This window comes from Salvelinus sp. IW2-2015, unplaced genomic scaffold, assembly GCF_002910315.2.
Source record: "Salvelinus sp. IW2-2015 unplaced genomic scaffold, ASM291031v2 Un_scaffold1736, whole genome shotgun sequence".
Classification (NCBI taxonomy): domain Eukaryota; kingdom Metazoa; phylum Chordata; class Actinopteri; order Salmoniformes; family Salmonidae; genus Salvelinus; species Salvelinus sp. IW2-2015.
In genome coordinates this window covers 158,322-178,352 of record NW_019943121.1, presented here as the reverse complement: position 1 = coordinate 178,352, position 20,031 = coordinate 158,322, and the positions used below count along the sequence as shown (strand labels likewise).

Genomic DNA, 20,031 nt, shown 5'->3' with positions numbered 1-20,031 from the left:
GTGACCAGTGTTCCATTATTTAAGGCGACCAGTGTTCCATATTATAGGTGACCAGTGTTCCATTATTAAAGTGACCAGTGTTCCATTTATTAAAGTGACCAGTGTTCCATTATTCAAGTGACCAGTGTTCCATTATTAAAGTGACCAGTGTTCCATTATTAAAGTGTGACCAGTGTTCCATGATTAAAGTGACCAGTGTTCCATTGATTAAAGTGACCAGTGTTCCATTATTAAAGTGACCAGTGTTCCATATTAAGGGACCAGTGTTCCATTTAAAGTGTCCAGTGTTCCATTATTAAGGTGACCAGTGTTCCATTATTAAAAGTGTCCAGTGTTCCATTATTAAGGTGACCAGTGTTCCATTATTAAGGTGACCAGTTTTCCATATTAAAGTGACCAGTGGTCCATTATTAGGTGACCAGTGTTCCATTATTAAGGTGACCAGTTTTCCATTATTAAAGTGACCAGTGTTCCATTATTAAGGTGACCAGTGTTCCATTATTAAGGTGACCAGTGTTCCATTATTAAAGTGACCAGTGTTCCATTATTAAAATGACCAGTGATTACATGACTATGTACATAGGGCAGCAGCCTCTAAGGGGCAGGGTTGGGGAACCGGGTGGTAGCTGTCTAGTGACCGTGACTTAGTTCAGGGCATGGTGCTGGTTTCCACTAGTGGTTTCCACTAGCTACCACAGCTGCAAAGTCAGAATTGGCTATATCGTAAAAATGTACTTTTTAGTCTTAATTTAAGGTTAGGCATAAGGTTAGCAGTTTACTTAAGGTTAGAGTTGAGGTTAGGGTTAGGTTTAAAATCCGATTTTAAGAAGAGAAATAGGGGGGGTTATGACTTTGTGGCTGTGGTAACTAGTGACGACCAATCTGAAGGTCCTAGGCTCTAGGAGACTGTAGAGACCAACTCTTAAGGAAGATGTTATTGCCCACGTCAGTCAGATGCACTCCACCCCTACAGTATGTCCCAGGGACACAATGTTTAATGGCCGGCTGGCAGGTTGTGTTCCCTGAAATGGGTACACCAGTTGATTGATAGAGCACCGGTCCCTCTCTATGCACTTGTTTATCTTCTGGTCCCACTGGAACATCCAGCTCCTCCGCTGCGCCAAATCAAAGAGGACCAGCGTTGTCCCGGGAAACACTTGGGTGACCACCTCTAAATCTGAGCATTGTGCTGATCCTTTCAGCTTCAGAACAATGCCTAGTTATTCTTTTTTATACATTTGCAAAAATGTCTAAAAACGTGTTCTCGCTTTATCATTATGGGGTATTGTGTGTAGATTGATGAGGAAAACAATTAATTTAATCAATTTTAGAATAAGGCTGTAATGTAACAACATGTAAAAAAAGTCAAGGGGTCTGAATACTTTCCGAATGCACTGTACATCTGATTACTTATTGACGGGGTGCACTACATAGGGAATAGGGTCTCTGATCAGAAGTAGTGCACTACATAGTGAATAGGGTCTCTGATCAGAAGTAGTGCACTACATAGTGAATCCACTCAGGTTCTTTAAGTCTCTGATCAGAGGTAGTGGAATACATAGTGTGTGTGTGTGTCTGTCTGCTGTTCCTTTGTCTTAATGTGACATTGTCAGCATGTTCTAATGATCATTAATGAACATTATAGATTACAGTTAATGATTGCACACACGCTGTTGTCCACACTGTTACTGATTAGAAGGTGTTACAATCACGCAGCATGTAAAACATTGTCTCTGTGTGTGTGTGTGTGTGTGTGTGTGTGTGTGTGTGTGTGTGTGAGCTTGTTTTTCAGGAGGGTAAATGTTGCAAACGTCCCTTTGGACAGTCAGGAGGACAGAACAGGTCAGGAGGACAGAACCAGACAGGAGGACAGAACAAGACAGGATAGGGAAGGAGAGGAGAGACACAGCAGGACAGGACAGGAAGACAGGAAAGGACAGAACAGGACAGGAAAGGACAGGAGGACAGAAGAGGACAGGACAGGGAAGGACACAGGACAGGGCAGGACAGGAGGACAGGACAGAAGGGCAGGGCGCACAGCAGGACAGGTCAGGGTAGGCCTACCGTGACCCTCGACCTTTCTACTTCCTGATGATGAAATCCTTGCGGCCCATATATCAGCACTCAGAGATATTTACTATTTAGACATAAAACAGGTTTTCTCCTCAAACCTAAAACTTGGCCCAGGTCTCTATTGACTGTGTCACAATAAAGCCAGTGTGTCTATGTATGCAGATGACTCAACACTATACTCGTCAGCTACTACAGCGACTGAAATGACTGCAACACTCAACAAAGAGTTGGAGTTAGTTTCAGAATGTTTAGCAAGGAATAAGTTAGTGGTAAATATTTCTAAAAGCCTTGTATTTGGGACATCATTCATTAAACCCTAGCCCTCAACTACATCTCGTAATGAATAATGTGGAAATTGAGCAAGTTGTGTTTGTGTTGCTTCACAGTCCCCGCTGTTCCATATGGTGTATTTTTACCTGATTTTTAAATGTGATTCTACTGCTGCATCAGTTACCTGATGTGGAATAGAGTTCCATGTAGTCATGGCTCTATGTAGTTGATCAAATAATTTATAAGGTTTAAGATAAATTATTAAATAATTCTACCCGGAAACTTAACCATTAGGGATTAGAGGTTATGTAGCATGGATAAGGAGTAATTACAAATATTAAACATAATTCCAACTAGGTGAGACTGGGAGAGAGAGGAATGTGTGTGGTTGAACCGACCCGGCTATAAATCTGGGAATGTACGATAGGACAGGGAACACCCCTCCAGGTTTCCTTTATCCGGGGGGGACTGGAACTGTCAGCTGGGTAGTGATAAACTGTGGTGAGAATTCTGGAGAAGAAGATAGCTCTCCTAATGTTAGTGTGCATGTGTGTGCGTAGGTTAGAAGAATGTTATAAAAGGGATATCTTTGTATGTGAATGGGAGAGCTCTCGTGAATTAACTTTGATTTGACTTATTGTGAGCTGGGAATTCTGGTTTCATTTAAACCAGAACTTTACACACTCTGGGTTGCAGACCGATTAGAATAATTGAAAATTATAGACATTGATAATAAAATTCTATATCAGTAGTACGGTGCTCCTCCCAGAGTCTGTTCTGGACTTGGGGACTGTGAAGAGACCTCTGGTGGCATGTCTTGTGGGGTATGTATGGGTGGACTGTGAAGAGACCTCTGGTGGCATGTCTTGTGGGGTATGCATGGGTGTCTGAGCTGTGTGCTAGTAGTTTAAACAGACAGCTTGGTGCATTCAACATGTCAATACCTCTCACAAATACAAGAAGTGATGAAGTTAATATCTTCTCCACTTTGAGCCAGGAGAGATTGACATGTATATTATTAATGTTTGCTCTCTGTGTACATCCAAGGGCCAGCCTTGCTTTCCTGTTCTGATCCAATTGCAATTTTCCTAAGTCCCTCTTTGTGGCACCTGACCACACTACTGAACAATAGTCCAGGTGCGACAAAACTAGAGCCTGTAGGACCTGCCTTGTTGATAGTGTTGTTAAGAAGGCATAGCAGCGCTTTATTATGGACAGACTTCTCCCCATCTTAGCTACTGTTGTATCAAAATGTTTTGACCATGACAGTTAACAATCCAGGGTTATTCCAAGCAGTGTGTGTGTGTGTGTATCTATCAGTTACCCATATATGGCAGTACATACACACAACAAGTAGGTCACATGGGGGAGAGGCATTGTGCCGTGAGGTGCTACTTAGTTTGATTTTTGAAACCAGGTTTGCTGTTCACTTGCCCTATAAAAGATGGAAGGGAGTTCCATGCACTCATGGCTGTGTATAATACTGTACGTTTACTTGAATTTGTTCTGGACCTGGGGACTGTGAAAAGACCCCTGGTGGCATGTCTGGTGGGGTAAGTGTGTGTGTCAATGCTGTGTGTAAATTGACTTTGCAAACAATTTCCAACACATTAATGTTTCTTATAAAAACAAGAAGTGACGCAGTCAGTCTTTCCTCAACTCTCAGCCTAGAGAGACTGGCATGCATAGTATTTATATCAGCCCTCTTTCTGGGTTCATCTAGAGCAAGACATGCCGCTCTGTTCTGGGCCAGCTGCAGCTTAACTAGGTCTTTCTGTGCAGCATGTGTGGAGAATCAGAGCAGGTGCTTAGTCCAGTTCAAGTGTTCAGCAGTCTGATGGCTTGTAGATAGAAACTGTTCCTGAGCCTGTTGGTATCAGACCTCATGCTCTGATACAGTCTGATGGCTTGTAGATAGAAACTGTATCTGAGCCTGTTGGTATCAGACCTCATGCTCTGATACCAGGTCTGATGGCTTTGTAGATAGAAACTGTCATCCTGAGCCTGTTGGTAAATCAGACCTCATGCTCTGATACAGTCTGATGGCTTGTAGATAGAAACTGTTCCTGAGCCTGTTGGTATCAGACCTCATGCTCTGATACAGTCTGATGGCTTGTAGATAGGAAACTGTCTCTGAGCCTGTTGGTATCAGACCTCATGCTCTGATACAGTCTGATGGCTTGTGAATAGAAACTGTTCTCTGAGCCTGTTGGTATCAGACCTCATGCTCTGATAACAGTCTGATGGCTTGTAGATAGAAACTGTTCCTGAGCCTGTTGGTATCAACCTCATGCTCTGATACAGTCTGATGGCTTGTAGATAGAAACTGTTCCTGAGCCTGTTGGTATCAGACCTCATGCTCTGATACAGTCTGATGGCTTGTAGATAGAAACTGTTCCTGAGCCTGTTGGTATCAGACCTCATGCTCTGATACAGTCTGATGGCTTGTAGATAGAAACTGTCTTGAGCCTGTTGGTATCAGACCTCATGCTCTGATACAGTCTGATGGCTTGTAGATAGAAACTGTCCTCTGAGCCTGTTTGGTATCAGACCTCATGCTCTGATCACAGTCTGATGGCTTGTAGATAGAAACTGTCTCTGAGCCTGTTGGTATCAGACCTCATGCTCTGATACAGTCTGATGGCTTGTGTAGATAGAAACTGTCCTCTGAGCCTGTTGGTATCAGACCTCATGCTCTGATACAGTCTGATGGCTTGTAGATAGAAACTGTCTCTGAGCCTGTGGTATCAGAACCTCATGCTCTGATACAGTCTGATGGCTTGTAGATAGAAACTGTCTCTGAGCCTGTTGGTATCAGACCTCATGCTCTGATACAGTCTGATGGCTTGTAGATAGAAACTGTCTCTGAGCCTGTTGGTATCAGACCTCATGCTCTGATACAGTCTGATGGCTTGTAGATGAAACTGTCTCTGAGCCTGTTGGTATCAGACCTCATGCTCTGATACAGTCTGATGGCTTGTAGATAGAAACTGTCTCTGAGCCTGTTGTGTATCAGACCTCATGCTCTGATACAGTCTGATGGCTTGTAGATAGAAACTGTCCTGAGCCCTGTTGGTATCAGACCTCATGCTCTGATACAGTCTGTTGGCTTGTAGATAGAAACTGTTCCTGAGCCTGTTGGTATTCAGACCTCATGTCTGATACAGTCTGATGGCTTGTAGATAGAAACTGTTCCTGAGCCTGTTGGTATCAGACCTCATGCTCTGATACAGTCTGATGGCTTGTAGATAGAAACTGTTCCTGAGCCTGTTGGTATCAGACCTCATGCTCTGATACAGTCCTGATGGCTTGTAGATAGAAACTGTTCCTTGAGCCTGTTGGTATCAGACCTCATGCTCTGATACAGTCTGATGGCTTGTAGATAGAAACTGTCCTCTGAACCTGTTGGTATCAGACCTCATCCTCTGATACAGTCTGATGGCTTGTAGATAGAAACTGTCTCTGAGCCTGTTGGTAATCAGACCTCATGCTCTGATACAGTCTGATGGCTTGTAGATAGAAACTGTTCCTGAGCCTGTTGGTATCAGACCTCATGCTCTGATACAGTCTGATGGCTTGTAGATAGAAACTGTCCTGAGCCTGTTGGTATCAGACCTCATGCTGTGATACAGTCTGATGGCTTGTAGATAGAAACAGTCCTCTGAACCTGTTGGTATCAAGACCTCATGCTCTGATACAGTCTGATGGCTTGTAGATAGAAACTGTCTCTGAGCCTGTTGGTATCAGACCTCATGCTGTGTACAGTCTGATGGCTTGTAGATAGAAACTGTCTCTGAACCTGTTGGTATCAGCAACCTCATGCTCTGATACAGTCTGATGGCTTGTAGATAGAACTGTCTCTGAGCCTGTTGGTATCAGACCTCATGCTTGATACAGTCTGATGGCTTGTAGATAGAAACTGTCTCTGAACCTGTTGGTATCAGACCTCATGCTCTGATACAGTCTGATGGCTTGTAGATAGAAACTGTCTCTGAGCCTGTTGGTATCAGACCTCATGCTCTGATACAGTCTGATGGCTTGTAGATAGAAACTGTCTCTGAACCTGTTGGTATCAGACCTCATGCTCTGATACAGTCTGATGGCTTGTAGATAGAAACAGTCTCTGAGCCTGTTGGTATCAGACCTCATGCTCTGATACAGTCTGTGGCTTGTAGATAGAAAACTGTCTCTGACCTGTTGGTATCAGACCTCATGCTCTGATACAGTCTGATGGCTTGTAGATAGAAACTGTCTCTGAGCCTGTTGGTATCAGACCTCATGCTCTGATTACAGTCTGATGGCTTGTAGATAGAAACTGTCTCTGAAACCTGTTGGTATCAGACCTCATGCTCTGATACAGTCTGATGGCTTGTAGATAGAAACTGTCTCTGAGCCTGTTGGTATCAGACCTCATGCTCTGATACAGTCTGATGGTTTGTAGATGAAACTGTCCTGAGCCTGTTGGTATCAGACCTCATGCTCTGATACAGTCTGATGGCTTGTAGATAGAAACTGTTCCTGAGCCTGTTGGTATCAGACCTCATGCTCTGATACAGTCTGATGGCTTGTAGATAGAAACTGTTCCTGAGCCTGTTGGTATCAAGCCTCATGCTCTGATACAGTCTGATGGCTTGTAGATAGAAACAGTCTCTGAACCCTGTTGGTATCAGACCTCATGCTTGATACAGTCTGATGGCTTGTAGATAGAAACTGTCTCTGAGCCTGTTGGTATCAGACCTCATGCTGTGATACAGTCTGATGGCTTGTAGATAGAAACAGTCTCTGAACCTGTTGGTATCAGACTCATGCTCTGAATACAGTCTGATGGCTTGTAGATAGAAACAGTCTCTGAGCCTGTTGGTATCAGACCTCATGCTCTGATACAGTCTGATGGCTTGTAGATAGAAACAGTCTCTGAGCCTGTTGGTATCAGACCTCATGCTGTGATACAGTCTGATGGCTTGTAGATAGAAACTGTTCTGAACCTGTTGGTATCAGACCTCATGCTCTGATACAGTCTGATGGCTTGTAGATAGAAACAGTCTCTGAGCCTGTTGGTATCAGACCTCATGCTCTGATACAGTCTGATGGCTTGTAGATAGAAACTGTTCCTGAGCCTGTTGGTATCAGACCTCATGCTCTGATACAGTCTGATTGGCTTGTAGATAGAAACAGTCTCTGAGCCTGTTGTATCAAGACCTCATGCTCTGATACAGTCTGATGGCTTGTAGATAGAAACTGTTCCTGAGCCTGTTGGTATCAGACCTCATGCTCTGATACAGTCTGATGGCTTGTAGATAGAAACTGTCTCTGAACCTGTTGGTATCAGACTCATGCTCTGATACAGTCTGATGGCTTGTAGATAGAAACTGTCTTTGAGTCTTGGTATCAGACCTCATGCTTCGATACAGTCTTCCTGACCTGAATAATCGTGTTAGCTCCGTAAGGGTTCAAAAACAGATACATGTGTCACGGCCGATGCTGGAAGAAAACCAAGGTGCAGCGTGGTAAGCATACATATTCCTTTTTATTTTGGAATGACGCCAACAAAAACAATAAACATACAAAACGACCGTGAAGCTTAAGGGCTATAGTGCCACAAACAAAGACAACTACCCACAATGAAAGGAGGGAAAAATGGCTACCGAAGTATGGTTTCCAATCAGAGACAACGATAGACAGCTGTCCCTGATTGAGAACCATACCCGGCCAAACATAGAAATAAGAAACATAGAAAACAAAACATAGAATGCCCATCCAAATCACACCCTGACCAAACCAAATGAGACTAAAAAGGCTCTCTAAGGGCGTGACAGTCACCCCAAAGGTGCGGACTCCGGCCGCAAAACCTGAACCTTAGGAGAGGGTCTGGGTGGGCATCTATCCGCGGTGGCGGCTCAGGTTGCTGGACGCAGACCCCGCTCCACCTCTGGCTCACCCCACTTTGGTGGCACATCTGGTGCGGGGACCCTCGTCGCCGACCCCGGACTGGGGACCCTCGTTGCGGGCCCCGAACTGGGCACCCTCGCTGCGGGCCCCGGACTGTCGCTGGAGGCTCCGGACTGGAGACCGTCGCTGGAGGCTCCGGACTGGAGAACGTCGCTGGAGGCTCCGGACTGGGGACCGTCGCTGGAGGCTCCGACTGGAGGCTTCGTGCCGTGACTCCTCACTGGAGGTTTCGTGCCAAGGATCATCACTGGAGGCTTCTTGCCATGGATCATCACTGGAGGCTTCGTGCCATGGATCATCACTGGAGGCTTCTTGCCATGGATCATCACTGGAAGCTTCGTGCCATGGATCATCACTGGAGGCTTCGTGCCATGGATCATCACTGGAGGCTTCGTGCCATGGATCATCACTGGAAGCTTCGTGCCATGGATCATCACTGGAGGCTTCGTGCGATGGATCATCACTGGAGGCTTCGTGCGATGGATCATCACTGGAGGCTTCGTGCGATGGATCATCACTGGAGGCTTCGTGCGGCACCTTCGTCCTGGCTGGATGCTCACTCTAGCCCGTCCAATGCGGGGAGCTGGAATGTAGCGCACCGGGCTATGAACGCGCACTGGAGACACCGTGCGCTCCTCCACCGCATAACACGGTGCCTGACCGTACAACGCTCGCCACAGTAAGCACGGGGAGTTGGTTCCCAATCAGAGACAACGATAGACAGCTGTCCCTGATTGGGAACCATACTTAGGTAGCCCTTTTTCCCTCCTTTCGTTGTGGGTAGTTATCTTTGTTAGTGGCAATTTGCCCTGTAAGATTCACGGTTGTTTCTTTCGTTTGTTGTTTGAGTGGCCAATTTTCCATGACTTAGGGGAACATTCTATCTATGTTAGCAAAACCATTGAGAGAACCTTTTTAGCATGTTTGGTATTAAAGTTAGGAGAACGTTAACAACAAAATGACATTACTGGTGTCTGATAGTGTCTGCTAGCGTGGTGTTGTTAAATACAACATGATGTTACTGGTGTCTGATGTGGTCTGCTAGCATGGTGTTGTTAACTATCACAGGATGTTACTGGTGTCTGATGGTGTCTGCTAGCATGGTGTTGTTAACTATCACAGGATGTACTGGTGTCTGATGGTGTCTGCTAGCATCGTGTTGTTAACTATCACAGGATGTTACTGGTGTCTGATGGTGTCTGCTAGCATCGTGTTGTTAACTATCACAGGATGTTACTGGTGTCTGATGGTGTCTGCTCGTATGGTGTTGTTAAATACAACATGACATTACTGGTGTCTGATGGTGTCTGCTCGTATGGTATTGTTAAATACAACATGATGTTACTGGTGTCTGATGGTGTCTGATAGCATGGTGTTGTTAACTTCAACATGATGTTACTGGTGTCTGATGGTGTCTGCTAGCATGGTATTGTTAAATACAACGTGATGTCACTGGTGTCTGCTAGCATGGTGTTGTTAAATACAACATGATGTTACCCTCTTCTCTCTCTCTCCTTCCTCGCTGTTTCAGCGGTAAGTAGTCACCCCCATCCTCCCCCATTTGTGGGGTTTCAGGGGTGAGAGGAGTGAGTCAGGAAAACAGAGGTGTGATTCCCTTCCTCTTCTTAGCTGTTTGTTGTGTCAGAAACCTCACAACCCCATGAGTAGACATTCCCGTTCTCCGTGCTTCCCCCTCCCCAGACAAGCAAGCCCTCTGTTGGGCCTTCTGCAGCTGTAAGGCTGAGCTTCTGAGACTGGGTAAATATTGAAGAATGGTGAATCACACTCTCTCTATACCCCCTGTCCCCCCCCTCACTCTTTCTCTCTCTCTATCTCTCTCTCTCTTTCTCTCTCTCTCTCTTTCTCTCTCCTCTCTCTCTCTTTTTCTTTCTTTCTTTCTTTGTCTCTCTCTTTTTCTCTTTTTCTCTCTTTCTCTCCTTCTCTCTCTCTCTCTCTCTTTCTCTCTCTCTTCTCTCTCTCTCTTCTCTCTCTCTCTCTCTCTCTCTCTCTCTCTCTCTCTCTATCTTTCTCTCTACTCTCTCTTTCTTTCTCTCTCTTTCTCTCTCCTCTCTCTCTGTCCTCGTTAACAGAAGCTAAATTAACATTCCAATCAGAGGATCTGTCAGGTTGTTGGGCCAGAACCCTCATTAGATGCTGTCACCTGGAAACACAGAACAGAACACCACCGTAACCCACGGTTACGCAAGAACACCTCACACTGCAGCTCAACCAATCAGATCACTAGGTCTACTCCTCCTCCTCCTCAGCCAATAAGAGGATCTACCCTTCCTCGACAGGACTAAGTATGTATGCTCCATATGTATTGGACGTCACGCTTCTTGGTTAACAGTATATTTTCCTCGCTCACAAACCATGACTGGTGTTTGATCTTGTGTCCTTGTCTCACAAACACCTCTCTGTTGAACACCTTAACCAGCAGCACCCAATAGCTCCATAGTGTGACTATATATAGAAAAACAAAGATATTATGTTAGATTACTGTTTCTCATTTCATGTTAGGCCTTTGTAGATGTAATGTATGTTATTGTATATGTTTTAGCTGTGTCCTGTCCTTGTTAGATGATTGGGTTTTATTCTGAAGAAGCCTTCATGGTCGCCCTGGAAAATAGATGATTTATCTGAATGTAACTTCATGGAATAATTAACAGCCTAAACTCTAAAGGACACATAAACTGTAGGCTGTAACATGTTTTCTTTGGATCATATCTGCACTGTATCTCTCTTCATTATCTTTTCTCCTCTCATCTCCCCATTCCTCTCTCTTCTCTTTAGTCTGTCTCTCCTTTTCTCCTCTCCATCTCCCATTCCTCTCTCTTCTCCTTAGTCTGTCTCTCCTTTTCTACTCTCTTCTCCTTAGTCTGTCTCTCCTTTTCATCTCCCCATTCCTCTCTTCTCCTTAGTCTATCTCTCCTTTTCATCTCCCCATTCCTCTCTCTTCTCYTTAGTCTSTCTCTCCTTTTCATCTCCCCATTCCTCTCTTCTCCTTAGTCTGTCTCTCCTTTTCATCTCCCCATTCMTCTCTTCTCCTTAGTCTATCTCTCCTTTTCATCTCCCCATTCCTCTCTCTTCTCTTTAGTCTATCGCTCCTTTTCTCCTATCTCTATCTCATCTGAATGTATTCCATCTTCCTTTCTCTTCTCTCTTCTCCTTTCCTCTATTCTCTCCATTCTGTCATCAGAGCGGATTCCTTCACACAGTGGACCCACTTTGAGAAGCCATGCCATAGGCTATCCAATTCACATGTATTTACAGTTTTACTCTTGTGTTCAATTAGACAGAGTTATCAATAGTTTGTTTCTTTGTTATTCATTCAAAATGTACATGGTTACCGTGTTAACTTTGTCATGAGGTACATTTAATTTGTCATTTAGCAGACACTCTTATCCAGAGCAACTTACAAGAGCAATTAGGACTAAGTGCCTTGTTCAAGAGCACATCGACAGATTTTTCACCTAATCAGCTCAGGGATTCGCACCAGTGACCATTCGGGTAATTTCCCAATGCTTCTAACTGCTAGGCTACCTTTCCTTGCTTTCAAGTAAGCTAGGCCTACTGTATCCTTTGGTTACTCTTCATTCTTTGCTGCTGCTTAATATCCTTTACAGCAGGTCTCATCAACTCCATTCAGCCACAGGCCCATTTTTTTCTTGAGTGGATTGGTCAGGGGCCGGAACATAATTACAAATAATTTGTAGACTGCAAATTGACCGCCAGAAGCCCAAACAGACATAATATGTGACCGACCGGAACTACAAAATGGTATATCATACACTGCATTTGAGGAACAATGGGAAAGTAATTCTGCTTTGAAAGTTGATAAACTTGTAAACTCCCTTTTGAGAAAATGGCCTTTGAATGTTTTGGTACTTACTGGAGAGCTGTCCTTTGTCTACCCTCATTCAGCATCGTTCACACCCTCTTAAGCCTTAGCCCCACCCATCTCTTTAAGGATTTACATGTGAGGTCAGGTGCTAAMCAGTGAGTGGTGTMGTAAAGATTAAGACTAAAAGTGGTAAAAGTAGTAGCCTACAACAAGGAAAATTCCAGGTAAACAGAAAGTGTCAAGATAAAAATATTTTATAAATATTAGATGACGCTTAACCAGACACACTTGTCTAAATTGATGGGTCATGTGAAAGAAACGCTGTAACCCCCAGCCACATCTAGCTAAGTGGATGGGTCACTATTGTCTAGACACGTTCATGTAATACAATAGATGACTGTAATCACCCCCAGCCACATCCAGTGGTGGAAAAAGTACTAAATTGTCATACTTGAGTAAAAGCCACCCAGTAAAATACTACTTGAGTAAAAGCCACCCAGTAAAATACTACTTGAGTAAAAGTCTAAAAGTATTTGGTTTTAAAAATACTTAAGTGTTGCTAAAATGTACATAAGTATCAAAAGTAAAAGTATAAATCATTTCAAATTCCTTATAGTAAACCAGACGGCACAATTATTATTTTATTTTTACTGACAGATAGCCAGGGGCACACTCCAACACATAATTTACAAATGCTTAATTTGTGTTTAGTGAGTCTGCCAGATCAGATGCAGTASGGATGTTCTCTTGATAAGTGTGTGAATTGGACAATTTTTCTGTCAAAATGTAACAATCATACTTTGCTTCTACCAGACATTCCACTGATTTCAAAACTCGGTCAACTTCTTCTGTGACAACAACACTGTTGATCACCGTTTCTTCCCCATCACTGTCATCAGAAGACTGACTATACAATGAAAATGTTTTTTAAAATCTAAATCAGGGATTTCCTCATCGTCTGATTCATTTTCAGAGTCAGCATGGCACGATCGTTCTCCAGAATGTAGTCCATCACAACTTCTTCCCACTGACCTTTGTCGATAGCGCCTGATAAATTCAAGGCAACAATGTTATTTAGAGCAGTAGCAACATATTTGCGTTCTCCATGGCAAACGTTATATCTTTTGAAAAAACTGCAGTAGAAACGTTTATCTACGTGTAACAGTATAACTTTTGTCCCCCCGCCCCGGGCTCAAACCAGGGACCCTCTGCACACATCAACAACTGACACCCACGAAGCATCGTTACCCATCGCGCCACAAAAGCCGCGGCCCTTGCAGAGCAAGGGGAACAACTACTTCAGGTCTCAGAGCGAGTGACGTCACCGATTGAAACACTATTAGCGCGCACCACCGCTAACTAGCTAGCCATTTCACATCGGTTACATACGCATAACGAGCAGCTCATTTTATAGACACAAGATGCTACACCGAAGACCAATCGGAAACTCATCTCTCGGCATGTCCAGCCCACTCATTATCTCAGCCAATCATGGCTAGCGGGAAGGTACCGTTTGAGCCCATCCCGTTCCCCTTCCAGATGTAATATTTTTTTTACTGGGCTGTTTCCGCGAAGCATATACAATTGCGTTATCCATCATCTTAGCGAACACTATTCATATCAAAAGTGCACATGACTGTGCTCTTTCATGTCCCTCACACAGACCTAGACGCTCTCAACCTGGCATGAAAAAAAATATTAAAGTATTTGGAAATATCAGTTGGTTTTGTGATGAATGAGCCATCTGATTCAATGAATGAAGGGGCTGAGTTTTCCCTTTTCCCAAAAATGTATTTAAGGTGCTCCAAAGCTTTTTACTATCGTTCTTTATGTCATTTATCTTTGTTTCATGGTGTCGTTTTTTTCAATTTATTCAGTTTAGTCACATGATTTCTCAATTTGCAATACGTTTGCCAATCGGTTGTGCAGCCAGACTTACTTGCCATTCCTTTAGCCTCATCCCTCTCAACCACACAATGTTTCAATTCCTCATCAATCCACAGGGATTCAACAGTTTGTACGATCATTTTCTTAATGGCTGCATGCTTATTAGTAACTTGAATAAGTAGTTTCATAAATGTGTCAAGTGCAGCGTCTGGTTGTTCCTCATTACACACCATGGACCAACAAATATTCTTTACATCATCAACATATGAATCACTACAAAACTTATTGTATGACCTCTTATACACTATATTAGACCCAGCCTTTGGAACTGTGGTTTTCCTAGATATGGCTAATATATTGTGATCACTACATCCTATGGATTTGGATACTGCTTTCAAGCAAATGTCTGCATCATTAGTAAAGATGTGATCAATACATGTTGATGATTTCATTCCTGTGCTGTTTGTAACTACCCTGGTAGGTTGACTGATAACCTGAACCAGGTTGCAGGCACTGGTTACAGTTTGAATCTTTGTCTTGAGTGGGCAGCTTGATGAAAGCCAGTCAATATTTAAATCACCCAGAAAATGAAAATATACCTCTATGTTGATATCACATCTGGCAATATGAGCTACGACATTAATATTTGTGTAAACTCTTCAAAGTTGTTCTGTGGGTGACACTGAGTAGACTGATTTCATTGGTCCACAATCCACAAGTAAGGCTGTACAGTGAAATATTAGTGTGCCCCCAATGCAATTTTAAAGTCTAACACATCCACAGTGTGAGTTCAACTGATTTATACTTTTTTTGGTCAAATTAATAATTGTATTTTCTTGAATTTATATAACATTCCAACCATGTTAAGCATTATCTAGTCAAAATATTGCATGATTCCATTATTTATATCAATTTGCATCACTTTCATATAGGGACTTTTATTTAGAAGGCGAAACGCAAATTCCACTCGTGGCTAATCCTTAATGTGCCTGTTTTCACATAGGTGTTCAATGCTGTTTCAGTTCTGAACACGCTCTAGTCATAGAAAGTGGTAGAGGCCTCACGTGGCCAAACGGCCATTTTAGCCTGGGCAGCACCATTGAGGGCTTCCAACATTTTTTATGTAGTCAACTGGGTGGGACTTCCAACTTCATTGGCTGATCGCCCCTGGTGACCCTGTTGAAGTAATGTCCAACAGGGTCATCAAGAAGAAGAAAATGTACTACTTCAAAATAGAGATAGTCTATTTTTTTAAATCACTGACGCTATAGTGGCACAGATAGAGAGATGAGTCCTCTATTTATCTCTATGGCTAGCTCTACTCTGCTGTAGTACTGTTGGCAAGTGCAGCCAGGACACACAGACCAATACCTGGACAAGAGAGACTTGACTGAGTTTTTGGAGAGTTTTTATATCAAAAGGTAAATGTATATTCATGTAACCGTTGTGTGTTTTAAACCGAAGTGGCTTTAGCTGTTTGGGCAAAGTTAGGTACTTTAGCCAAGTTTCGTCACTATCCAGGCCATTAAACGTTAGCTACTGTTAGCGCGCTGTGGAGGCTACACGGTCACTGCGGCTGGCTAATCAAGTCCAGATGCTTTAGCTAATTAGCTAGCTAGATATTTAGTTATAGGGTAGTTAGCAGCGAAAGACATGCAGAAGAGGGGCTCTCATGCTCTCTCTCCACATAACGGAACGGGACAGCTAACTATTCAAATTCCTGTACGTTTCAGCACCAGCTCGCTGAACAACCAGAGCAGAGCGCCAGCAGTAAATCCGTTACCACTTAATTTACCAGCTAGCTACACTGATGGATGGATATATAGGGATCCATCTTTTGTAGGTAGATGAGTTGCTTTTACCGGCCAGTGAGTTATCTGGTTGACAGGGTTTATGGTAGAAATCCATTTTAGCACGTTGGGGGCGATTAAACAACGGAGACCCATTCACTTTCAATGGAGGGAAGCGAAGTTGGCGGTGACCATTGGGCATTCAAGAATTGGCTAGGGAGCGAGACCAACGTTGTGGAAAGCTGAACTTTTGCATACTCCGCCACATCGCGTTGCGATTGACAAATCAAAGGTCACTCGTTTCCAGCCTCTACTGGATTGTTTTTGCATACCTAGCACTTTGTAGCCTGCTAGCACCGACACGAGGGCGAAGCTAGAGTGGCTATCCATTTATAGTGGATGACTTCTGTTAGGTTCAGATGGAACAGCTCAGCTTCTGGGGAAAATACCAAGATGGTGAGGGAAGACACTGTCCTGATTTCTTTGTTTGTGGTWCCATTAGTAACTCTTTGAATTAGAGACTGTTGTATCGTTTTGACTGTCTAGGGTCCATTTGTCCAGTTTTTCTGTACAACAATGAGTCTCACGTGCAGCACGTCGTCAGTGTTGAGGCAGTGCCAGCCGAGCTGAATCACATGGTGAGGAAGACGAGCGCGTTGTGCGCTGGGCCACCGCAGTCTCTGTCGCAACAACAACTAAAAAGGAGAGGTGGCTGGCTGTCGCTTCTAACAGGGAGAGTATGTCTAATACATTTAGATTAATACATTTTCCTTATTTTATCTGTGTCCTCTCTCTCTCTCTCTCTCTGTATGTCTCTTACTGAACAAAAATATAGTTCATAGAAGGAAACCAGTCAATTGAAATATGTTAATTAGGCCCAAATCTATGTATTTCACATGACTGGGCAGGGGTGCAGCGAACTGGGGAGCCAGCCCCAGGCAATCAAAATGAGTTTTCCCCCACAAAAGGTCTTTATTACAGACAGAAATACTCCTCAGACGATCCCGTAGGTGAAGAAGCCGGATGTGGAGGTCCTGGGCAGGCGTGGTTACACGTGTTCTTTGGTTGTTCATCAAAGCACAGTAAATAGTCCATGTGCCACCACTATGTGGCTGCATCTGAAACACACCAGTAACCAACGTTAACTTCTTTTCCTTATTGGCCCGGTCGGAGCATTTGGTCAAAAATCGACAGAATTTACTCTGGCCCGGACATGGTATAGTTCTTAAATGCATTGTGGTCATTCAGGGACCATACACTGAGTATACCTTCTAAGACAAACATTCCCAAAGAGAGCTGGACGTGGCACACTATCAACAGTAGCCAGTATATTGCTAGTATGTTCACTTTTGAAGGTTTACTATTGTAAATCACTTTCCCTAAAATAAATGAGCTCAGTGAGTATGTTGATGGACGCTTCTTTTTGCTCTGGACAGCTTGTGTGTGCTGTGTGTAGGCATTAACTGATGTACTGCTGGAGAAGCTGTGACTGGCGGAGCGTGGTGGTCAAATACGAATAGCATGACATTTAGGCATGTAGTCTTCAATGGTATACTGCCACAGAGCAGAGAGGTAAATGTTGAACTGGAATGCAAAAAATGTGCTGTACTGGCCCAGTCGGGGACAAGATCTACTCGCCCATCACATGTTTTTACAGGCCCCGGGCTAGTGGGCTTTTGTTAATGTTGGACCCTGCTCGTAAAATAAATTAATGTGCCAGAACAATAGGCTAAGTGGATTTCATTGCCAAGATTGTGCAAAGCTGTCATCAAGGCGAAGGCTGGCTGCTTTAAAGAATCTCAAATATATAACACTGTTTTGGTTACTACATGACTCCATATGTGTTATTTCATAGTGTTGATGTCTTCACTATTGTTCTACAATGTAGAAAATAGTAAAAATAAAAGAAAAACCCTGGAATGAGTAGGTGTATCCAAACTTTTGACTGGTACTGTATATAAATGTACAAAAATGTCTAAAAACCTGTTTTCGCTTTGTCATTTTGGAGTATTGTGTGTAGACTGATGAAATGTGAAATGCTTACTGACAGGCCCTTCCCGACAATGCAGAGAGAAAGACCAGGTGTAGATCAACAGTGAAATGCTTACTGACAGGCCCTTCCCGACAATGTAGAGAGAGAAAAAATTATAGAAAAGTAATAGTAAATACACTATTATACACAGGGTACCAGTACTGGGTCAGTGTAACTAGACTACAGTTGAAGTCGGAAGTTTACATACACTTAGTTTGGAGTCATTGAAACTCGTTTTTCAACCACTCCACAATTAACAAACTATAGTTTTGGCAAGTTGGTTAGGATATCTACTTTGTGCATGATACAAGTAATTTTTCCAACAATTGTTTACAGACTATTTCACGTATAATTCACTGTATCACAATTCCAGTGGGTCAGAAGTTTACATACACTAAGTTGACTGTGCCTTTAACTTTTTGACGCTAGGGGTCAGATTTTTTAATWAAAAAAAAAAAACGTTCCCAAGGTAAACGGACTATTTCTCAGGTCCAGATCGTAGAATATGCATATAATTTACAGATTAGGATAGAAAACACTCCAAAGTTTCCAAAATTGTCAAAATATTGTCTGTGATTATAACAAAACTGATTTTGCATGCGAAAACCTGAGGAAATCTAATTGTGAGTGATTTTTAAAAATATTTTTGATCTGTGTTTCATTTCCCGTCTTTCTTCCATTTAAGGGGGTATCAACCAGATTCCTTTTCCAATGGCTTCCTCAGGCTGACCGGGCTTTAGACATAGTTTCAGGCTTTTATTTTGAAAAAYGAGCGAGATTTTTCAAAACGAGTCAGGTGTCCTTTGATTAGTTCCTGCGCGCGAGAGGGGTAGCTCTCCATTTTCTTTCTCTCTTTTATTGAATAGGTTACGGTCAGGTTGAAATATTATCGATTATGTATGTTAAAAACAACCTGAGGATTGATTATAAAAAACATTTGACATGTTTCTACGAACATTACGGATACTTTTTGGAATTTTCGTCGAACGGAACGAGGCTGTAGTTTTCTGAACATAACGCGCAACCCAAACGCCGTTTTTTTTTGTTATAAAAGTAATATTTATCGAACAAAAATAACATTTATTGTGTAACTGGGAGTCTCGTGAGTGCAAACATCTGAAGATTATCAAAGGTAAGCGATTCATTTTATTGCTTTTCTGACGTTCGTGACCATGCTAATTTGGGGCTAGCTGTTCTAGCATTGATTGATACACTCACGAAAGCTTGGATTGCTTTCGCTGTAAAGCATATTTTCAAAATCTGACACGATAGGTGGATTAACAACAAGCTAAGCTGTGTTTTGGTATATTTCACTTGTGATTGCATGATTATAAATATTTTTAGTAATATTTGGCGCCCTGCAATTCAGCGGTTGTTTAGGAAAATGATCCCGCTAAAGGGATCCGTAGCGCACAGAGGTTAATAACAAAGACCGTAATTTGCCAGAATTTTAAGTAATTATGACATAAAATTCAAGGTTGTGCAATGTAAAAGCAATATTTAGACTTAGGGTTGCTACCCATTAGATAAAATACGGAACGGTTCCGTATTTCACTGAAAAAATAAACGTTTTGTTTTCGAAATGATAGTTTCCAGATTTGACCATATTAACCTCACTAGGGTATGCGTCCCACCTCGTCAACAGCCAGTGAAACTGCAGGGTGCCAAATTCAAAACAACAGAAACCCCATAATTAAATTTCCTCAAACATACAAGTATTTTACACCATTTTAAAGATACACTTGTTGTAAATCCAGCCACAGTGTCCGATTTCAAAAAGGCTTTACGACGAAAGCACACCAAACGATTGTTAGGTCAGAGCCAAGTCACAGAAAAACACAGCCATTTTTCCAGCCAAAGAGAGGAGTCACAAAAAGCACAAATAAAGAGAAAATAATCACTAGCCTTTGATGATCTTCATCAGATGACACTCATAGGACTTCATGTTACACAATACATGTATGTTTTGTTCGGTMAAGTTCATATTTATATCCCAAAATCTCAGTTTACATTGGCACGTTATGTTCAGTAGTTCCAAAACATCCGGTGATTTTGCAGAGAGCCACATCAATTTACAGATGAGTAGTTTTCCTCCTAACTCTGGTATGTATACAGTCTGGGATGAGGAGTTTGCCTCCTAACTCTGGTATGTATACAGTCTGGGATGAGGAGTTTGTCTCCTAACT

General features: G+C 42.8%; 1 long non-coding RNA gene and 1 pseudogene across 2 annotated transcripts; both read left to right on the top strand.

The window, feature by feature from the left end:
• The first annotated feature begins 216 nt into the window (after nt 1-216).
• On the top strand, nt 217-495 carry LOC139024638 (uncharacterized). Of its 2 annotated transcripts, none has more exons than XR_011475974.1 (2): nt 217-235; nt 415-495. It is a non-coding gene; the product is annotated as an uncharacterized lncRNA (long non-coding RNA). The 2 variants fall into 2 exon arrangements; XR_011475973.1 differs by lacking the exon at nt 217-235 and adding an exon at nt 322-370.
• Nucleotides 496-15,156: 14,661 nt separating this feature from the next.
• LOC112071834 (monocarboxylate transporter 1-like) overlaps nt 15,157-20,031 on the top strand; it is a 52,110-nt pseudogene continuing 47,235 nt past the window's right edge.